The 22709-nt window shown below is 41.5% G+C and overlaps 1 protein-coding gene and 1 long non-coding RNA gene across 12 annotated transcripts in view; one reads left to right on the top strand and one right to left on the bottom strand.

Moving 5' to 3' along the window:
- Nucleotides 1-22709, bottom strand: part of ZNF385D (zinc finger protein 385D) — a 589542-nt gene that overhangs the window by 182854 nt on the left and 383979 nt on the right. The window lies entirely within an intron of this gene.
- Nucleotides 157-10484, top strand: LOC310745651. 2 transcript variants are annotated; one of them, XR_014540279.1, is made up of 4 exons: nucleotides 157-241; nucleotides 3657-3743; nucleotides 8489-8609; nucleotides 10319-10484. It is a non-coding gene; the product is annotated as an uncharacterized lncRNA (long non-coding RNA). The 2 variants fall into 2 exon arrangements; XR_014540280.1 differs by lacking the exon at nucleotides 10319-10484 and adding an exon at nucleotides 9283-9450.

The raw sequence follows: 22709 nt of genomic DNA, 5'->3' as shown, positions 1-22709 counted from the left end.
AGCTAGAATCATTGCCATGGTCCAGCCCTCACTCAAGGAATCCCCAGCTGATTATGATCTCATGCAACACAAACAGCTAAGATCTTGCAAATCTACAGGATCCAACAAATTAATAGTCCAAATACAGTCAGACCAAGATGTGTGTGTCTGGGCACACACAAATGTAATTGAAATCCTATGTGTCTGCTCAAATCCCACTGACCCTACCCTAGGATTAAGAAGTACTGAACTCTGTGAACTAGTGAGTAGACATATGCAGCATTGCAAGGCAAACACTATATTCACTAATCATTGGAAGTCCAGATCGGCCTCAGTACCGTATGTCTTTTGAACCTTGGTATACACTGCCTTTGTGTTTCTGGTACTTATTCTCCAGTTATGAGGACTAGAAACATGCATGTTTACATTGTGTTTTGGTCCTGGGAACAAAACTATATTCTAAGTCCTGTTTATTGCTGGGAATGAACATCTTCACCACCATAATAAAGCACATAATATAGTGAGGCCCCCACAAAAATAAGACTACCAAGACCCACTGCAGCTGCAGAATCTAACCAAAGTCAAAAATATATCCAAAACATCCATTAACCATTTAGGGTTGCTGTTTGCACTTCTGTAACGGAACATATGAAAAAGCAAGTCAGCAGCCCATCTTCCTGGCAAAAACTCACAGAACAAATTGAATGCAACTCTGAGCCAGATTCTATATTTGTTTACTTCTTTGCATCTTCACAGCAATTTACAAAAAAAGCTTCAAATTTTCAATTTAACTTGAGCCAAGTTCCCCCCACCCACCCAAATGAGTTGCATAAATGTAAGCAAAAAGGGAATTTGTCCATATAGCAGTCAGTCAGTGATGCATTTCAAACATGCAGCACTTTAAGAAGCAGCTTCCAAGTTCACATTCTTATAATTCATGTAGGGAAGAAGCCAAAAAAACAGTCTCTATACTGAGACATGTGTCTGGGAAAGCTCTTGGAAGATTGCCTTCCATTCAGAAATCTCAGATGGGGTTGAAACCACACGCATGCAATTGGCTGTTGTAGTTTTTTTTAATGGACAGGTCCATTAACATTTCATTTATATCCCGCCTTTTCTCCAAGGACCTCAATCGTTCTGCACTCCCTACAACACAGCATGCCTCTGAGGTAGGTTAGAGAATGAGTGACCCAAAGTCACCTAGTGAGCTCCGTGGCTTACTAGGGATTTGGACCTGGGCACACCCCACCTAATCTGATGTTCTAATCACTATGCCACACTGATTCTTAATAAACATTAAAGAGCATGGGTTGGGCAAAGGATTCTGTGAAGGGAAAAGAGATCCAGGGATTAAAGGATGTGTGAGATGGGCAAGAAAACTGTAGTCTTCCACAGCCTTCCACGGCCACAGAAGGTACTGTATTCCCCAATAACTGGCTCAGTGGTATCTCAGCCATACATTACTCAGTGCTTGCGATATCACTGGATGCATCCACAAAACAATACATACAGTATCTTATTATATTATATATATATTTGTAAACCACTTTGAGGTTTTTTACAATCAAGCAGTGCATAAATTTTATGAAACAATAACATAATTTATCCGACTATATAATAAAATTGTAAGGCGTTATCATACTGTTTTCATTGGCTGTTTTCTAAGAAGTAATTCCCACAGAGTTCAAAGAGATTTACCCTCCTTTAAATGGGTACAGAATTTGAATTTTCTAATGATTCCTAGCATGGAAGTTGTCTTTTGCACAGCTGTCGTGCACTGGTTCAACATGAGCTATCCACTACAACCCCAAGGTCTCATTCCTGGTCGCTCACTACCTGTTGAGTGCTCAGTTCAGTGTATATGTGAAATTAAGAAAGATTTTGCCCTGACATGCATCATTTTACACTTGTTTACAATGAAATCACTTTGCTATGTTACCACCCATTCACTCAACACGGAGATGTCTTTTTAGGACTTTTCACATTTTGGTTTAATGACCCTGAACAAATTATTATTGGCAGTTCACAATATAAAAATACAGGATAAAAGCACAAATTTAGTATCGTCAACAAACTTGGCCACCTCACTGCTCACCTCTAACACTAGATGGTTCATGAACAAGTTAAAAAGCACAAGTCCCACTACTAAGCCTTGGAGAACACAGGACTCTCCATTCAGAGAACTGTCCATTTATTCCTACACTCTGCTTCCTGTTACTTAACCAATTCCTGATTCACAAGAGGATTTCTCTTATTATGTGATGGCTAACTTTATTCAGGAGTCTTCTGTGAGATACCTTGCAACACAATCACCTCTGTTGACACACTCAAAAGACTCTAGTTACAGGTAGGTAGCCGTGTTGGTCTGCCATAATTGAAACAAAATAAAATAAAAAAATAAAAATTCCTTCCAGTAGCACCTTAGAGACCAACTAAGTTAGTTACAGCATTGGTATGAGCTTTCGTGTGCATGCACACTTCTTCAGTCTCTAAGGTGCTACTGGAAGGAATTTATTTATTTATTTGTTTGTTTTGTTTATTTTGTTTCAAAAAACTCTAAAAGGTTTGTGAGACAGGATAGGATTCCCTTGCAGAAGCCACGGTAGCTCTGCTTCAGCAAGGCTTGTCCTTCTAAATGCTTTGTTATTTTATCTTTAACAATGCTTTCCAGCACTTTTACGTGGATGGATATTATGCTATCTGTTTATGTGCTAGTTACTTGAGAAAATCTGGAATGTGTATGCATATAGTACATATATAATCTTATAAATATAATAATGCATGCAATAATGCACGAACTGTTTGCATTTTTAGCAGAACTGGGGTGGGTGGGAGGGAGTTACTTCTCACTAAAATTAAGGAGTGAAATGAGAATTGGGGGGAGGGGGAATCCATCCCTAGTAAAGGGTTGTGTGGATACAAGTGATGGCATGCCTGAAAAGTTATAAAGAAAGGAAACCATTCCATTTTTTATATATAATTGTTCACTTTTTTGGCTTGCAAAAAGTACTGCATTTCAAAGGCTCAAAGCAAAGGGCTTCCTATGAATATTATTAATTAATTCAAATCCTGTCTTATTTTCTAAACTTCATCCCAACTGATGGCTCACACATTGCCCCATGCTAAGAATAAAAACGTCACTTGCAGGCATGCCTTCCACAAACACAAATTAATATTTAATAAAATTAATGTGCCTGCTCAACTATTGCGGTTTCCTGGAAGCCTCTCTTTTGCTTTTGCAAACTTGCAGGAGGCAACCAATAATAGATCTATCCTTGGATTCTTACTGGTTGCCTATGATGAATTTCAATTTGAGAAGCTGATGAGAAGATTTTCTGTGAATATGTGCAACAGTGCATCCAGGGACCGTTCTGTTGGCAGAAATGTAATAATGTGCAACAAAAGGCACAGGATGACAAAACGTTATCAGTTTAGATGCCTTGTACGGTAGGTGAAAAGTTCTCGCACTCTTGAGAGGTTTCCATTCCCCCCCCCCCAAATAAATTTCATCTTTTAGTCCTAGACAGCTATTGGAAACCTAAATGTACTGTGCTGTAATATAAAATAAAAAGAGATTGGCAAAAACAGATTATATTTAATCTTTATGTTTGCTTCCCCCAATCCATTGCTAAAACATTTGGGAAAGTTAAACTAAAATCAACTTTTGCAAATTTTAGTGAAAGAAAAACCATTCACCATGAGAAGCCAAAAGCAACTGAAAATGTTTCCAAGTGTGCAGAATCTTCAGCTTCAAGTCAAACACAGTAAGTGCCCTGGCAAGATATGTATATTATCTTTGTATCCATCTAGAACTGTTTCAGGAAGAAACTGCAGAAAAAAATATTTCTAAGGCTCTCCTGAGACTGACAGCCAATAACAACATTTATGCACTTGTGGTCCACTTCCTTTGCATGATGACACCACCCAAGAATTCACATGTATTATCATTTGTTTGAAAGTGCTTCTAACATTTTTAAAAAGCAACATGTAGTGTTAAGTATCTTGCATTCATCACTCACTCTCTCTCTCTCTCTCTCACACACACACACAAACACATTTTTGCAGGTGCAACTTTTGTATATATTAACAGAGTAATCTAATAAATTGGTTAAAATACTTACATATGTAATCACATCTAATGAAATGTGCCATTCTTTTATCCATTTATATTTAACAATTCACTATATAACTCCCTGCCCGCCAGCCAGGGTGCATGGGGTGTTAGGGGAAGGTTAGTACAGTGGTACCTCAGGTTAATAACTTAATTCGTTCCAGAGGTCCATTCTTAACCTGAAACTGTTCATAACCTGAGGTACCACTTTAGCTAATGGGACCTCCTGCTGCTGCTGTGCTGCTGCCGCACAATTTCTGTTCTCATACTGAAGCAAAGTTCTTAACCCGAGGTACTATTTCTGGGTTAGCGGAGTCTGTAACCTGAAGCATCTGTAACCTGAAGTGTCTGTAACCCAAAGTACCACTGTACCTCTGGTGAGAGACTTGTTGTGCTGCTTCTGGGGTAGTTTGTCCACCTTGGTCCCCATCCTGCACTTGGCTCTCACCTGTGGCTCCTAGAAGCTGTCAGCATGTGACAGCGTCCACACCCCAGGAAACAGCTTTGACTGGCTGGCTAAACCAGGTGAGGGAACGGATAGGTCTCAAACCCTCGGTGAGTTAGGGACTTCTTCTGCATGTGAAGATAGGCCCCGACAGGCTGAGCAGATGAGACCCATAGTGGATCCAATGGTCAAGAAGGCAGTTTCTGAACATGCTGTAGAGGGAAGTGAGGGGCAGATGGGGCTCATCAAACTGGAAAGGTAGCCCATCTAGGAAAAGAAAAACTCTAATCCTAAACAACAGATGTCTTGCAGCTATACTCATTCATGAGAAAGGCTTCAGGAGTGAATGAATTTACTTTATTACGGTCACAGACCAGCATAAGCAAAACATCTAAATAAATAGCATAACTAATAATAATAATAATAAATAGCATAAATAAATAGCATAAAGTATCTCTAAGCAGATAATTATTAAATTAACTGGGAGCAAGAACCAAATGTAGATTAAAACATAAACATAGAATACTTGGTTAAGCATAGATAATGGATGAATAAAAACAGATAAGGAAAATTTAAAGAGATCAGTTAAAAAAGAACAGCTGTAAGGGGTGGGGCTTCAGAAGTGCGGATCTAACAATATGGGCCTTCTATTTAGGACTAATTTGTAGCATAGACCATCCTTCGATGAATATCTATCAAGGAAGCGCAAAATCTGGCGACTAAATATGTGACTTCTGTAGTAATAGGGAGATGTAGTGTTAAGTTCTGAATGCCCAGGGAACTTATATAGGATGGGCTGGATAAACCTAGCTCAAATGTCTATGTAATACTGGCAATGAAGAAGGGGATGATCCGTTGTTTTCTGCTGCCCGGAGCCACATGGGCACTGGCTTCAGGAGTAAATCCCAAAGAAAAATCCATACCCACTGCCTTGCAGAACATCTTTGGGAGGGGTAAATCCTACACAAATCCAGAATGGAGTCCCTAAGACAGTTGGATGGCACCTTGTACGCCTCCTTCCAGCAATTCCTGCAGCCAAGCTTGTGCCAAACACATTGCTCTGCTTTCCTTTGGATCACATCAGCAAGGCCGAGGGTCTTGCCATCTGGGCAGCCCACCAGGACCTCCACACACACCCCAAAGAGGTCACTCCGGTACTACTAACACAGAAAAATAAAATGCAGAAGGCAGAAGTTCTGAGTTACTGGTCTCTATTCCACAGCAGGTGCTGTTATTTGACTTCACCCCTGGAGGTGCACTCCATTGTCGATGCCGAGTTTGCTGACCCCTGATATAGCCCCTCCACAAAAGTCTCTGCCCACAGGCCTACAATTTAAAAAACACAGTGCAAAAAGAAAAAGAGAAAGGGAGAAGGAAAATACAAAATCGGGTGCCAATTGTTAAACCATAATTCTCTGTTCAAGAGCAAGATTTCTAGAAGTTGTTCAATTTTGCCAATCCCCAAAGATTAATCCAACTTTGGGGGTGCATTTCCACTCCAATGGCATACTTCAGTCCAGTGGCATTTTATAACGGCAATATAGCAACTTGGTTCTGTGCCTAAAAGAAACGCATGCTAATTCCACTTCCCAAATTGCATTTCTTTTCTAGAATCACAGAATACGGGGATCAAACTCGCAACCTTGGCAATATCAGCACCATGCTCTAACCGACTAAGCTATTAAGGCTGAGGCTGCTGAGTTTTTGTGTCTTTTTTAAAAAAATATTTTTTTTATTAAAGATTTTCTTTATTTACTAGTCACAAGAGCAGTTCGCTCGATTTTCCTGTCCTCACTAGACAAAACTACCAAATGTGGTGGCTGTTGTGTGTATGCTGTTTTTTTTACCCTTGAATCAGAGGTGTCAGTTCTGGAAATCTGCAATATTTGTCACCATGAATACTATTTAACTGCAGCAGTACCCAAAGGAACTCTGTATAGCCGCCTGTGAATACGACTGGAGGGACTTAATTAATCTTCCTGTCACTTCCATGATGCTTTTCATTAGTTTAGCTGCTATCTGATCAACTGGCCCTTTCTCTATTGGAAATGGCTTTCCAGAACCTGTTTCTGCAGCATTTTCAAGAGGTAAACAAAGACTCACCTTTGACGGGAAGAGTCTTTGCAAGTCTTAGCCGTGCAGACTTTATCAGTTCAATTATAGTTCTTGCAGCAGTTATATCTGCAACAATGCAGGGTTTTCAACAGATTTGAGAACTATGAAAATAACTAATATTGAAAGATGTGGAGAATTATTTTTTAAAGTCAAACTAATATCATTTCCCCATCTTAATTTCAAATTAAATATTTTGCCACATAAAGTATCTTCCCCTTAAAAACACTACTAAAATTCTCCTTTTCACTAATTATGCCTACTATATCTTCCATTCCAAATTCAGTCAATATTCATGGGAAATAATATTCTTTAGGAATGGGTATTGATCAAAAATGTGTATCAGATGGTGATTTTACTTAATGTGCTGGTAACACTGGTAATTTGCTAATATGGCTGTCTCGTGGTTCAATGTGAATCCAAATGTATTTCTACCTGTTTCACACAAGCATGCAGCAATCTGTCAACACTGCTCATGCAGAATATGACCTTCATCACTGCCTCTAGCATCTAAGGGCTCCACAATCATTAATGGATGTTTAGTTTCCCAATGCTCCTGTAAGGTAGAGAAGCATTATCTCTGTGGTGCAGATGACTGACTGATGCACAAAGCAGATTAAAAACAGTGGCAGGCAACACCACCGTTTAACTCTCTCAAGCCCTTCAAAACAACTCCACACGGAGGAATGCTGTAATGTAGCACAATAAACCCCAGGGATAGAGAATTCTCACATGTGAAGCATCTCTTGCCTTTGAGTACTTTCGCATCACACGCAGTGCAGACCCAATGGCAGAACCAATTGGATGCTCCTAGCAGTGCACCTGCACATTCCTGCCCTGGCTGCTACCCTACCTCACCCCAACACCATCCCAGTAAGCAACAGTGATACCACTGTGAGATGCAGCGTTCCCCACTGCCCACTCTTCCAGGCTACAGTCCTGGGAATAATTTGCTTGGAATAAGTCCCAGGAAGCTTCCGATAAAATACACACAGGATTTTGCTTTTTATTTTCTCACCCTTCAATCATGGGTAAAAAAACCCAACAACTTCCAGGTGTTAACCTTGGACAGAAAAAGGTCATTTCCAAATAGAATATCATATTATAACCAGCATGCTTGCCTTGAAAAGAAATAAAGGCAAAGAACCAAATTCTGCTAAACTTACTATCATTTACTCTAGACGAGAGTGAGATTTTAAAAAATATTATTTTGTAAACACCTAGGATTAACTGGTTTTTTTTTAAAAAAAAAGAAAAAGATTGTGGGTTATTTGTCTTGTATTATGCCACTAGCTATCAAAACTATTCCCAATTCACTTATAAAGAATTAACTTGCAAAGGAGAGCTTTTTCTGTGCTCCCACCTTTTCATCTGACTGACAGAGCCTTTTGGCCTCTAATTTTGACAGTTAATTTGCATAGCCAAATACTGGTCTATGTCTGGGCACCACTGTCTACTTATATTCTTTCCTGCAATTCTCTTTTGATGTTCCATGACTCCAAATTTAATTATGACTCCTGAAAATACTCGGCCACTATTTTTGTCTATTCAGTAACTCTATCCTCTTTGCCTTGAACAGATTAAAAAGTAGGAGTTAAACGTGGTCTACCTAACCCTCACTCCCTGCGATAAATTAGCTTCACAATTTATCAGTTAAATACTATGCTTCTCGACTGCATGATGAGCAACATTTTTAATCACTAGAGCGAGAAGCCTGGTTTTTCAGAATGTATCAGAAGCTCATTCTCTTTCCCCTCTCCATCTCTCTCTCTCTCTTTCTTTCTTTCTTTCCTTCTTTCTCTCCCCCCCCCCTCTCTCTTTCTCTCTCACTGTCTGCCAAGGATGGTTGGTTGCTGTTTCTTTAATAGGAGTTAATGAAGAGGAAATAGATGGGAATCTCTGTGTGCATTCTTGAAAGAGACACACTTCAGAACGCGAGGAAAGGGACCTGAAAGTGACCAGGTAAAGAGCAGAGGGTAGTCACCCAGGGTGCATATCAGATTTGGATGAATCCTAAGTCAAAGCAGGGTGCCCCAGAAGGCTTGTCATGGGTGAAGCAGGATCTCTATGAGGCAGCATGAGTTGAAGCAGGGATTCCTGAAGCACTTTTTGGTGCCTCGTATATCCAGGTTTCAAACAAATTCTACGGGCAAGTTTCTGCTAAAAGCAAAATTAAATGTCTTTAAGGTTACCATAAGGAAGAAATGCACTATTGCTTGCAAGAAGCAGCAGTAATTTCTGCAGTTATTGGTTGTGACTGTTCTACTACTTCTTATTACTCACTGTCTCCCTGTGTTGTCTTCAATGACACATCAAAATGATCAGAGGGAATTGTTTTACCCAGGTTGGATCTAGACACATCAAAGAAGCATTTCAGTTAAACGCAATGTAAACTTTATAAGGGAAATCGGGTTAGCAAAAACGGAACTCTTCAGCGCCATCTGGTGTCACAGTGTTATAATGCATATACAACGCATATAATGCGCTTTTTCTTTGCCAATGTAGCTGAGTCCCCAGAATGTGAATTTATTTTAGTTCCTCCCTGCCTCCCATACGCTGTTATAGGTGCCTAGCACAAAAGTACCTGAATATATTTGTCTGTGATTTGACATTTTTGTTTTGTTTCTTTACCAAGGAACATTGTTCTCATGTTTGCAATTCGCCAACAAAACACATGGGGGAGATTAAGTCCCTTCTTTTTTACCTGTCCCAAATCTGTAAAGGTTGACCTTGCAAGAAAACCACTTCTAACATTTGACACAATTTATTCCCTCAGAAATGGTGGCTTTGCCTGCAGATTTCATCTAGGTCTATCCCAAAATAAACATAAGTTATATATGTTTCCTTAGAAAATGTTTAATGATACCCAGGACAGCAAAACCTGGACCTATTCACCTGTATTTTTGCAGGTCTTATTCATTCTGGAAGGGGTACTATGCCGACAAATTTTATCCACTTATGTAATACAATAAAAAATGTTATAGCCATTTCCCCTCAATAATTTTCCAGTAATGGAGTGGGGATCATGCAGACACAGAAGGACCCCTGAGACAAAATAGCCAGGCTGTTCTTTAAACACCAATTCAGGGACTGAACTGAATCTTCTCTTTGGTGCACACATCAAGTATGCATGTGCAAGTGTGCATGAAGAAGCACCAGTTTCACAGTTTGGAAGAGACAGAGGCATAGAGAGAGAGAAAGTGCTGAGTTGCTGAACATACATTGTGTGTGCAGGCCCTCTTTGGAGGGATATTACATTTGTTGTGAACCGCCCTGAGTTCTATGGGTATAGGGTGTTATACAAATTTAATAAATTGTTGTTGTTGTATGTGGTAATGGATCTCCTCCCTTACATGAGTGCCTCTTATGCCTCCACTTTACTTTACTTATGCAATTGTTAAAAAAAATGCATTTACATTATGTTACAACATATTACAAAATTACCATTTAGGTCTAGTGCTCTTGCAGCCAAAGGGGGGATACGTAGCACTGGCCCTAAACCTATCACCACTTGGGGAACTGGAGAGAATGCAACAGACAGACAGATGATAGCTTGATAGAGGTCTTAGTGATGTTGCTACAAAAAAAATTCAAAGGAATAGATGGGGAGAGACCAGGAGCTCACCAAGACAGTAGGTAAGTTACTCCATTTGATTTTTTTGTCACCGAAGTACGCTACAGGATCCTGCCCTTGCTGGAGACCCACAGAGATGAAATAGATTGCTCGCCTCTTCTTCCCTTTGGCAAATGACTGTACTGTTGAAATGGCGACGAGATCGCACTGGCCTATTTATTCTGAATGTTTGTAGGTGATGCCAATAAAGGTTTGATGATGATGATGATTTTGGTTCCTTTCAGTTTCTCATTTTTCCAATCTTAAGTTTAGTTCATCCATTTCTGCATACACTTGTGAATGGACAGGCTGCAGTTAATAGATGGAAGGCTGTTATATAATACATATGGTTTTCCATTGTTGGTTGATATTATTATATGTTTTAAATGATGCAACTTGGTCTTTAGAATACATACACACTTATACTTGCTATTAAGTCAATATGTCAAGAAAGGCTTCCACATAGCTTCCTCTCTGAAGATAATATGGCCTTAAGTATGTTTTTTTTAAATGTTTTTCATGTTAATCTGTATGGCTACTGCTTGCCAAGACCCAAAATGGAATGACTGTGTATGCAATATTTACTGTATTTCATTATAAAGCAGTACTGGCAAACATACTCAAGGGACGATACCTCCACACTTGGAATGATGGTTCTGCTCTCTCCGAGCCATTAAAATTTATACTGCAGTGAGGTAGAGAGCAACAGGGAGAATAAGCAGGAGACAACTTGAAATAGAATATTTGCATCAACAGCACATGTAACTAACACACACACACACACACACACACACACACACACACACACATTGTACTACAACTCCCTGGAAATCATTCCTGTGTAACAGCTGAGACATGTGGCAAGATATAAAGAGCCCATGCTGGATCAGACCAAGGGTCCATCTATCTAGTATCCTGTTTCCCACAATGGCCAACTAGATGCTTCTGGAAAGCCCACAATCAGTGATATTGCTGCAGGAATGCTGTGGCTGTTTCCGTAAACATCCCTAGTCTGATATTACATCCTTCACGAGACTGTCGCCTTTGGCGGGTGAGGCAGAGTTGTTAAGCTGCATTGCATGGATAAGATTTTGAATAACTGAACTGGCCTAATTGCATCAGTCATCTTTTACTCTCCCCCATGCTGTCTTTCCTGAGAGGTAACAGAGAATTTTGTAAATGTAGTACAGACATTGGGTAATTGGGGGGGGGGCAGAGTGAAGAAGAAAGCAACTGAAGTAGAGAAGAGGTTTGCCCACTTCTTCACTGTGAAACAAGGAAAGGGAATACAACTGAGTTTCCAGTGGCCGCACCTACATATATAATGATGATAATAATAATAATAATAATTTATTTATACCCCATCCATCTGGCTGGGTTTCCCCAGCCACTCTGGGCGGCTCCCAATCAAATATTAAGAACACAATACAGCGGTACCTCAGGTTAAGAACTTAATTTGTTCCGGAGGTCCGTTCTTAACCTGAAACTGTTGTTAACCTGAGGTACCACTTTAGCTAATACGGCCTCCTGCTGCCGCCGCGCCACTGCGTGATTTCTGTTCTCATCCTGAAGCAAAGTTCTTAACCCGAGGTACTATTTCTGGGTTAGTGGAGTCTGTAATCTGAAGCGTCTGTAACCTGAGGGACCACTGTATAGCATTAAACATAAAAAACTTCCCTAAACAGCAGGGCCTCCCTAAAGTCTTTTAAAACTACACTGTTTCAAACCAGGTGCACCTATGTTGCTCTCTGAATATCTGTATGAGCTTTCTTTTGGTTCATGCACATTGCCAGTGACTGTTGGGTTACTTCTGTAACAAAAGGCTACCATTATCATAATATTTCTGTGGTTTGCCAAGGACTACAGCAATGTCAACAGTCTCAAGACCTCAAAACAGTGAGTCCTGCCAATAGAAGCAGGTGCCCAACCCAGCTTCTGCAATAGCACAGGAGGAAAGGTGGCTGCTATGGTATCTCCTGGCTTAATTCACATAATATGGCATTTCCAACATGGGAGTTGATTCTCTGCGGGGAACTATGTGAAACCTGGGTGGTAAATACACAAGCTTCTATTTTGCCATATGAGCACACTTTCTGCCATGTGTGCTTGAACACACGTATATTCAAGCTATAATAAAGAATCTATGGCACTTACTGCACAGAAATAACTTCCCTATGGGAAATATGTCTTTTGTGAAGTGGCCTTCCTAACAGAAGAGTGATCGTGTCTGTGTGCAGCTGAAATTGACTTTGAGTTCTAATCCCCTTCTTGACACATATACCTTTGTCAGACAAATATCTTTGATAATTAGCTTTCCCAGGAGAATCAACCCAAAGGAAAATATTTATATGAGGGGGGAAATGAGAAAACTGACTCATTCAATTTAGAGTTTATATAATAAGCGAGAAAACACAAAAAGAACATTTCCTACGATAGTGTCTGAATGCACAGGGCTTAACAACAGGAATATTTAAAACTTCAGATCAGAGCCATATTAGCTGAAGGAAGGCAAATAATTCAAAACGCAAGTACTAATTCAAATTCCAGCTTTAGCGTCAAAAGCTTAATGTTAGTGCCCTAGTTTCACGTAGATGCCTCAAGAAACTTCTTCAAGCTAAGGTAATTTAAGAAAGGTTTGCTAGGGACATTTTATGTAAGGTAAGAGCTCTTACATCAAATATACAGTATTGCACTTAAGTTTTTCTTGGCAACGTTGCACTTAAGACTACTTTAGCTGAGAGCACATAGAGCAGAAATGAGGCAACCTCAGAGGGACTTGGCAGAACCAAGAGGCATCTAAAGCACTGAAGAAATATTAAGATTCTCTAAGGGAAACAAATTTTCAGGTAACTTTCCTTTTTTGGGTGGTTGTTGTTGTTTTTACCGCATAGCTGTTTTGGTGCTGCCTATTTAACAAGACGAGGGACGCGGGTGGCACTGTGGGTAAAACCTCAGCGCCTAGGGCTTGCCGATCGCATGGTCGGCGGTTCGAATCCCCGCAGCGGGATGAGCTCCCATCTTTCGGTCCCACCTCCTGGCCACCTAGCAGTTCGAAAGCACCCCTAAGTGCAAGTAGATAAATAGGTACCGCTTTCTAGTAGGAAGGTAAACGGCGTTTCCGTGTGCTGCGCTGGTGCCGGCTCGCCAGAGCAGCTTCGTCACGCTGGCCACGTGACCCGGAAGTGTCTCCGGACAGCGCTGGCCCCCGGCCTCTTAAGTGAGATGGGCGCACAACCCTAGAGTCCGACACGACTGGCCCGTATGGGCAGGGGTACCTTTACCTTTACCTATTTAACAAGACAGTAGAGTACTGCTGCTATCCTGATCCCAATAGACTGAGCAATAAGGAATAAATGAATATAATACTTTCATGGAGACAACACTAAGAATGTAGGGTATTTTAAACAAATAGGCTTGTAGATGGATCCCACTGACTTGCAATAGTGTAACACCTAGCTGTCTCCCACGAGGAAAGCAGATCCATCTAGGCAACTTGGCCTAGAAACCCTCATCTGCTACAACATGATAACAAACTTAAGAGTTACGGCAGCTCAAGGATTTTGCTGTTAATATCCATTATTCAGAATCCAGAAGATCCACATTTACTTCACAACTGATCATAGAAAGACATATCCTTCCATGCCAATTCATAGATTTAAATTTCAAGCATGCTTATACTTGTTGTTGTTGTTATTAAAAGTGATTTACAACAACAATTTATTTATACCCCGCCCATCTGGCTAGGTTTCCCCAGCCACTCTGGGCGGCTTCCAACAAAGTATTAAAATACAATAGTCCGTCAAACATTAAAAGCTTCCCTAAATAGTGCTGCCTTCAGATGTCTGCTAAAAGTCTAGTACAGTGGTACCTCGGGTTACAGACACTTCAGGTTACAGACGCTTCAGGTTACAGACTCCACTAACCCAGAAATAGTACCTCGGGCTAAGAACTTTGCTTCAGGATGAGAACAGAAATTGTGTGGTGGCGGCATGGCAGCAGCGGGAGGCCCCATTAGCTAAAGTGGTACCTCAGGTTAAGAACAGTTTCAGGTTAAGAACGGACCTCCGGAACGAATTAATTTCTTAATCCGAGGTACCACTGTAGTTGTTTTTCTCTGACATCTGGTGGGAGGGCGTTCCACAGGGCGGGTGCTACTACCGAGAAGGCCCTCTGCCTGGTTCCCTGTAACTTGGCTTCCTGCAGCGAGGGAACTCAGCTTACTGACTCTTCCTGCTGAGAGCATTGCGTAGCAAAGAGTGTGTAGTTTGTCTATTGAAGCCCCAAAGATGAAAGGACCAAACTACTTGTGGTGGGAAGTTCCATGGTTTTTGTTCCTTACATATTCTTAAAATTAAAATCAGCTGCAAACTAGGAATTGAGGAGGGCAGAATTAATTGGCAGCATGGCTACTCAAGGGAGAGGAGGAATGCAGAAAGAGAAGCTGCTGGGGAGCTGAGAATTTTGACTGGACAAATGAGAGAAAGAGGTATGTAGCCATACTGTTGTTGTTCATTAAACAACAACAACAGGCAGCCTTGAGAAAACGGCAGGATTATTTTTTACAAGTACTTTGGGCCAAAGCTATAACCAGAGGTGCAGTTTCGGGGTGGGGGCTTTACAGATGTGTTATAAATAAGTATCGGTGACGGTAGTATGGATGTGGAAGTAACAAAAATCTTGACTCTCACTATTTGAATAGAACCTGACCTTCCGTCTTCTTAAAATGACCTTTTGGATAGAGATAGAATGATGACCTTCTAAGAGACATTTTATTCTAGTATTTCAAAGCAGAACCACAGTTTGTCAGTTATTGATTTTAATTGCAGTTTAGCATTTGTATTGTTAAACTGCCATATCAATACTCTGAACGTTCCACCTCGCAAGACGAATGCCTCGCAAGACGAAAAACGCGCAAGACGAAAGAGTTTTCCGTTTTTTGAGTCGTTCCGCAAGACGAATTTCCCTATGGGCTTGCTTCGCAAGACGAAACGTCTTGTGAGTTCTTGCGAGTTTGTTTCCTTTTTCTTAAAGCCGCTAAACCACTAAGCCGTTAATAGCCGCTAAGCCGTTAATAGCCGCTAAGCCGCTAAGCCGCTAATAGCCGTGCTTCGCAAGACGAAAAAACCGCAAGACGAAGAGACTCGCGGAATGGATTAATTTCGTCCTGCGAGGCACCACTGTATTAGTACTGGGACACAGAAACAAAATATTGTGAGAGGTTGGATTTTCCTGCGAGCTTTTGACCCACATAATTTCAGTAAAATTCCCTTGCAGGAAAATCTACATGGAGTTAAGAAGGGTCTCAAATAGTAAAACAAGCTAAATGACGTCTCAAAAAAATCTAACTTTTCTTAGTAAGAAAAACTGCTTGTTGTTGTTGTTGTTGTTAATTCAATAACAAATAGAAGATGATTTTCTGCATTGGCAAAGGGATTAACTAAATGGCCTTTAAGGTTCAGCCTAATCACTATTCTTGTGTTTCATTTGAACTGATTCCCAGAATCCGCAATTCACTCTTCACAATTCACCCCACATTTAAAGCACATCCAGCAAACATTTAAAGAGCATGGGCTTATCCCAGAGTATCCTGGGAAATGTAGTTTGCTTGGAGTACTGGGAATTATAGCTCTGGAAGGGGGCAACTACAGTTGCCAGGATTCTTTGGAGGGAAACCATGGGTTTAAAATGTTTGTTGGGTGTGCTTTAAATATATGCTGTGGATCTGCCCTAAGAGGGTGAGGGGAAGTTAATAAACATCCCCCTGGTCCTGATCTTCCCCTCGGGGAATATGAGAGATGATATGCAAGTTAAGGATCTAGTGCAGGGGTCGGCAAGGTTTACCTCACCTGGGCCGGTTCACTCCGGTGGAGATCCCTCTGAGGGCCGGATCGCGTGTGCACGGCTGCGATTTCCGGCGTCTGTACAGATACGATTTCCGATGTCTGCGTCTGCGCAGATGCAATTTTCGGCATTTGAGCATGTGCAGACATGATTTCCAGCACCGTGGAAGCAAGTCCCTGCGCCGCGTTGCGCCGGTTTAGCGCAGCGCATGGGGACTCACCAAGCAGGCGGCTTGAACAATAAGAGGAGTTTGGATTTGATATCCCGCTTTATCACTACCCTAAGGAGTCTCAAGGGAAGCGGGTGGCACTGTGGGTTAAACCACAGAGCCTAGGACTTGCTGATCAGAAGGTCGGTGGTTCGAATCCCCGCAACGGGGTGAACTTCCGTTGCTCGGTCCCTGCTCCTGCCAACCTAGCAGTTTGAAAGCACATCAAAGTGCAAGTAGATAAATAGGTACCACTCCTGTGGGAAGGTAAACAGTGTTTCTGTGCGCTGCTCTGGTTTGCCAGAAGTGGCTTAGTCATGCTGGCCACATGACTCGGAAGCTGTACGCCGGCTCCCTCAGCCAATAAAGCGAGATGAGCGCTGCAACCCCAGAGTTGGTCACGACTGGACCTAATGGTCAGGGGTCCCTTTACCTTTAAGGAGTCTCAAAGCAGCTAACATTCTCCTTTCCCTCCCTCCCCCACAACAAACACTCTGTAAGATGAGTGGGGCTGAGAGACTTCAGAGAAGTGTGACTAGCCCAAGGTCACCCAACATGTGGAGGAGTGGGGAATCGAACCTGGTTCACCAGATTACGAGTCCACTGCTCTTAACCACTACACCACACTGGCTTGGTTCAGGGATGGCTTGTGGGCCAGTTAAATGACCCCTGTGGGCCGCTTGTGGTACATGGGCCTTACGTTGCCTACCCCTGATCTAGTGAGCACACACCGCATGCCACAAAGCTTCCACAGAAGGGAACAAAACTGAAAAATACTTCATGTCGCCTGCCTCAGAGGTCTCTTCAAGAAGCGTGTGGAACCACTCTGTAATTATTTCTATGCAGATTCCATACATGCTGTGCAGAGTCATACGGGTCAGTTCTTCCATCCCACATCACTAAAGAAATACTATAGATGAAAATGTCAACCTGTATTTTTAGGTATATAATGGTATATTATTTTCTGGCAATCATTAGTGAATGCTTCCCCCCCCCCCCCAATAAGAAAGCTTGCAAAAGTTGTCAGCTTTCAAACAACAGCTTTGTAATAAATACTCCTGTGCCCTTCAAACAGGCAACATTTTCCAAGTCTTAACACCACATTAAATCATGCTGCCAATAATATCTTTGGGAGGGGAAAAATTGAATTCTTCAGGCTTGAATTTAATTACTTTATGTAAACTAGAAAATGTCCACAATACACTTTGAGCGAACAGCTTATCTTGGCAATTGTTAAATTTTGTTTTGTTTGAAATATTTGCATTTTGATAACTTTGCTCTCCTATACGCGGCATTTATTGATCTTTGTCAGGAACCCATTTTCGGTACACTGTGTTACCTTTATTTTGCATAAAGATTGAACTGGAGCACTTTTCTTATATAGTACTTAAGGTGGGGGTTTTTGTTTGCTTTTTTAAAAAAATGCTTTTCAGAGAATGCAAGATGGAAAATCAGAAAGTCAAAACATAAGACAGATTTGTGGTGTTTTTGCTGCTTTCCTTCGTGTCAGTTGCTTGATAGCGATACCAAAATTGTTCACAGTTCAAAAACACATTTCTGAGGCATGAATACTCACTGCACTCATGAAAGCCCAGATGACAAGAATTGCACTTTATATTTAGAATGTTGGCCTCTTTTTCCAGATAGCAGTATACTAAATGCTATTTGTTCTATTTATTTATTTTTGTTTGAAGTTATCACTACTGCTTTGCAAAAAAGCAGATCAGCGAAATCCTCTCTCTTCCCCCCCACCCTCTGCATGCAGAATTCAATGCCAATGAGTGTTACATTGTGGAAACAATGGATGCCCCTCCTTTTATCTGACAGAGCGAAACTAAACTGAAAAGCATTCTACAATCAATCAAGCAAGACCTGCCTCCACCTGCACTTAATGGTTGCTCTTGAAATCCATGGCAGAACAATTCTTTTTAGTGAATCGGGAAGGGAATTGCATCAGAAACTTCACACACTACAGTACATATTTCCAGGAAAACGTATAACTCTTCACATCCTTTCTATTTCTTAAATTCTAGAAAGCTCAGGAAGCAGCTGAAACATGTCAATATAGAGCCTGATACTTACCAAATCAGTAAATCAGTTTTCCTGGCATGAGCGCGGTGTCCATGGGCAACTATTTTGCACACAACAATATTTTTAAAGAAAGAATACTGAAGTGATTTATCTATTTCAGGGGTAGCTAATAAGGAGGTGCCCTCTAGTTGTTGTTGTTGTTGAATTACAATTCCTATCATTCTTGATCATTGACCATGCTGGTTTGGGCTGATAGAAATTTTATGCTATTAACTTCTGAAGGGCACCACTTGGCTATTCCAGGCGTGTGTGTGTGTGTGTGCGCGCGCGTGTGTGTGTGTGTGATATTCAGCTCTGTTCTACAAGCCCCACATGCCTATGGAACAGCAGTGATTTCTATTAAAATGCTTCCCATTTCCCCCCAAAAGTGACACCCAGAGCTAAACTCTTGCCTCAGATTAAAAACAAGAGGGCACCTCAGATAAACAGCAGTCATGAAGGTTATCTGGGATGGAATGTGGAAATTTTGATAAGATGAATGCAGCCATGCTGCAAATAGAGTCCAGCTGCATATCGCAGCTGATCTGGCTCCAACAGCTCTCCCAAAAATGGAGCATGGTATATCCCAAAAGGGGACATTTTAAGTACAAAATCACACACGCTTGCACGCTACTATATTGCTGGTGGCTGAAACCACGGAGCTAGCTATTTCAAAGAAAATGTCATTGGATCACTTAGTTGCCATTCTGCAGTTTCTTCAGAAATGGCTTTATTATTCAAAGGAAAGGAGAGAACACACAGTAAGACTATGTACAAAGTCTACTGCAAATATTTTCAGACTGCCATGTTGCTTTGGCAATTTTTCCTATTTAGACATTCCTTTGATGTATAGATTATTCCTCCCACCCCAAATGTTGAGCAACCAAGAAAGCTGCTGCCATTGCTTCACTATTTTTTTACAGGCCTAAATAATAACCAGTCTCTCTGTTTCAACCCCATAATGCCTTGAAAACTGTGTGCATGTACAGACATCTGCATGCTCTTCAGGAGTCAAACTACTAGACCACTGTTTATTGCTATAATAATAATAATAATAATTTATTATTTATACCCCGCCCATCTGGCTGGGCCTCCCCAGCCACTCTGGGCGGCTTCCAATAAATAATTGCTGCAGGCATTGGCAGACTTCGGGCTCTCAAACCTCAGTGGTAACCTGTGCAACGCTAAAAATTGGCACCCTCTACCAACATTGTTGTGGTGACCCCTGCAGCACGGCAACCAGTGTAGGCACACCGATCGCACAACCCAAAAACCACCTCTGTTGCATATTCTCTCCACTTCCTTCTCAGGCACAGCTGCAATGAGAACTTTCTGCTTCCATTTTGAAATCACTGCTGCTTGTTGTTCATCTAAACCAGGGCTGAATATAGACATATATAAAAAGCACTGTGAAAATGCTATTTTAAAAAATGTTTTAAAATATATAGAGAATTTACCATTAGCTCACCATCGCCATCTAGTGTCACATTTGTATAATGCACTTAAAACACACTTAAACGTTATATTTGCAGCTGTATAGCTGAGTCCCAGGACAAAACTGTGATTAATTCTAACTATGGTTTTGTGTCCCTACCCCCACAAACAAGCCAACTACAAACTGGTTTATAAATGTGGAGTATATAAACTAGGACACAGGAGAAAAGCACAAAGCAAAACAGGAGCAGGATGTGGAGTTTGAAGGGTTGCTATTAAGTGTTAGATTCTGATCTACTTAGTTTAGGTGCATCTTAGAGGCTGGTTTGCTAGAAGGAAGCTGAAATAACTGGATTTGAATGTATGGATTAGAGCTTTAGAAGAGTCTTGAACTGAATGAGATGAGGATATTAACTTTTTAAAAAAACATTTACACTAAAGATATGCAGAAGCTGCAAAAGCATGTACATGAGCTTTAAGAACTGACACATATCTGTTCAAAATTGCAACATGGAAAAAAATGTGTTCTGTGTAGCTGTGTTATTTTGAGCAGCAGATTCTGCCCACAGAATTTACATAAATCTTATTTAAGAATGTATGAAGGAGCTGATGGGTATCAGGCATCAAATAAAGGCCTGTCAAAGAGCTGACTCTCGATAAGGTATGGCAGCCATTGGCTTGGCAAATCTCAATGTGAAAACTCCAGACGATCAATACTGTATTAATCATTTAGTCTCTGCTAGCTGAAAATACACTTCTTCCCAGGGAAAAGCTCTGGCACCTGTCAATATAGCAAATATTGTCACTTTGGAAAAGCAGGCTTAATAATTATGGTAGGAAGCTCTAAACTGAATTAGTAGAAGGAGCTTTGAAATAACTACGGGAATACAGGAGCTTTAACTTCTGTGAGGGTTTTCGCACCAAATGGAGGTCAACGTCCCAAGGAGAACCAGTGACAGAGGTCTAAGTTCTTCAAGCCTTCCGAAGGTTCCAGAAAGATGGGGGGGAGGGACAAGAAAAATGAACAAACATATATTTGCTGTTGTTTATCTCTAAACTGCCGGTTAATGGTTTGTGTAATTCACCGCTGCAGTTGCAGGTACCTGTACCTCTTAGGATGAAAATATTACACAAAGCTAGTCAAAAGGTTGCATTTGATGACAGAATAGTTATTGACATGACATGAAAACAGGAAAAGCCCTTCCCATGAGTCAATTTGCAAAAGCGAAGTTTTACTGCAGCTAACAGGGTGCCATGGGGCAAATGGATGTGACTATCATAAAAAGGGGTGAAATATCCTTTTTTTAAAAAAAAAAACACAACTTGTGTTTTCTTTTTTTCTCTTCAGAATGGAAAGAAATGGGATGCCTATACAGTTATTGTAGAAAGTTGTAGTTTCAGAGGCAGTATTGGAAGCATCCCTGTTCAGTGTTTACGCAACTATAGTTTAGTGTCATGTTTTAACCAAGCCAATATATCTTGCATAGAAGAAAAGGCTGAGGAGAAAACCCTACAGAAATCTAGAGTGGAGTCCCTAAGTCAGTTGGATGGTGCCTTAAAATCCTCCTTCTGGCAACTCCTGCAGCCAAGCTGGTGCCAAACACATCCCTTCTGCCGAGGGAGGAGGTCTTGTTGTCTGGGCAGCCCACCAGGACCTCCATATACGCCCCAATTAGGTCACTCCGGTACTAGTAACACAGAAAAATAAAATGCCTCAATACCCCATCCCATCTGCCTGCAGAGGTGTAGCTGGAGGAGGCACTGGGTGCCACACCACGGGGGCAGCTCTTACCACAGGGCCTGCAGCGCACCCGAGCCACATGTCTCTCCTGGGAGTGACACGGTGGCTCGGGTGCCTGCAGGCCCTGCACTGCCCAAAATCACAGCGTGGGGCTTGGATCTGCCCTCTGCCTCCCACTCAACCACCCTACAGCTGAGGTGGCAGCGAGGTTCCACGCAGCGCACCCTGCCCGAGTGGCTGGCTACACCGCTGCCTGCCTGACTTTAATAGCATCAGAGGCAGTATATGGTAAAGAACTCCTTCATCACTCTCCAGTATTAATTACAGTCCAAGCCAGACTATAACGCTAGGTGTTATAATTCTTGCCTAAAGTATCATCATACATGGACTATATTAAATTAGAAATAGGAAATTGACAGATCAGAGGCTTGTCATCTGACTTCTTGGGTAGTCCGTGATCCCAGGGATCTGTTCATTATTTATTAAGCACACTCAGTCTGTCCCCCACCTCTAGTGCCAACAGCAACAGCAAAACCTCCCTCTTAGTATGCAATGCTCAGCTTCCATTTGCCTGTGTTTGAACTGAGACTCTGGATTCAACATAGTAGGGGAGGACAACTGCCAAAGCCTCTGCTAACTGTTCACAGTTGGAAAGTGGGTGTTGCAGACTTGGCTTGTGCCTCAGCCCATACATGAGTAAGTCAACGGGTGATGCCAATGCTGTTGGATTTGCCTCCCTCGGCTCAGCTCGAAACGCAGTCCCTGTGCAGAATTATCTGCTCTCTTTAAAAGGGAGAGCAGAAGAAAAATAGAAAACAATAAGGATCGGGATTTAAAGGCCCCAGGGCAAAGAGGAGGATGTTCTCCTACGTATGCAAGTATGTGTGAGTGGTGCTTATAAAAGGCACAAGACAAGTCACCCACTTTGCAACTGTGAACAGCTAGCGGAGGCTTTGGCAGTCCTCCTCCCCTACTATGTTGAATCCAGAGTCTCAGTTTAAACACAGGCAAATTGAACTAAGTGCGTATAGGATCAAAGGCTTAGAGAACTTTCACAAGAGTATATGGCATGAAGGCAAGGACACAATGGCTGTTCAACACCATCCCAGTGGCTGTTGCTTGGTACAGATGAAAGCACATTAGCGAAAACAAATC

The sequence above is a fragment of the Podarcis filfolensis genome (assembly GCF_964270895.1).
Source record: "Podarcis filfolensis genome assembly, chromosome: 12".
Taxonomy (NCBI): Eukaryota; Metazoa; Chordata; class Lepidosauria; order Squamata; family Lacertidae; genus Podarcis; species Podarcis filfolensis.
This window is presented reverse-complemented; position numbering and strand designations above follow the sequence as displayed.